This window comes from Corapipo altera, unplaced genomic scaffold (genome assembly GCF_003945725.1).
Source record: "Corapipo altera isolate COAL_440 unplaced genomic scaffold, ASM394572v1 49360, whole genome shotgun sequence".
Lineage (NCBI taxonomy): Eukaryota > Metazoa > Chordata > Aves > Passeriformes > Pipridae > Corapipo > Corapipo altera.
In genome coordinates this window covers 1-517 of record NW_020893541.1, presented here as the reverse complement: position 1 = coordinate 517, position 517 = coordinate 1, and the positions used below count along the sequence as shown (strand labels likewise).

General features: G+C 61.9%; 1 long non-coding RNA gene across 1 annotated transcript in view; it reads right to left on the bottom strand.

The window, feature by feature from the left end:
- LOC113942730 overlaps positions 1 to 244 on the bottom strand; it is a 765-nt gene extending 521 nt beyond the window's left edge. Inside the window, exons 1-2 of the long non-coding RNA XR_003526029.1 lie at positions 227 to 244; positions 1 to 87 (exon numbers count right to left, since the gene is read on the bottom strand). The exon at positions 1 to 87 is cut by the window's left edge and continues 42 nt beyond it. This is a non-coding gene — a long non-coding RNA (uncharacterized LOC113942730). The remainder of the gene's footprint in view (positions 88 to 226) is intronic.
- Between the last annotated feature and the right edge of the window lie 273 nt (positions 245 to 517).

Here is a 517-nt window from a genome sequence, read left to right as displayed (position 1 = left end):
GAGTCACCTGGAGTGGCCAGGTATCACCTGGGGTCACCTGGAGTCACTTGGGGTCACCTGGAGTGACCAGGTATCACCTGGGGTCACCTGGACCGCAAGGGAACGGGGACATGGGGACACCCAGGGGGGTTGAGCTCCTCCTGCACCTCCAGGAACTCCAGCTCCTGCTGCAGCTTCTGCACCACACAGGTGAGAACAGGTGTGACCAGGTGTGACCACGAGTCACCTGGAGTGACCAGGTGTCACCCAAGGTGAGCTCCTCCTGCTCCTCCTGCACCTCCAGGAACTCCAGCTCCTGCTGCAGCTTCTGGGGGGCACAGGTGAGAACAGGTGTGACCAGGTATGACCAGGGGTCACCTAAGGGGGGATATGGGGACACCCAGGGGGGTTGAGCTCCTCCTGCACCTCCAGGAACTCCAGCTCCTGCTGCAGCTTCTGGGGGGCACAGGTGGGAACAGGTGTGACCAGGTGTGACCACGAGTCACCTGGAGTGACCAGGTGTCACCTGGAGTCACTT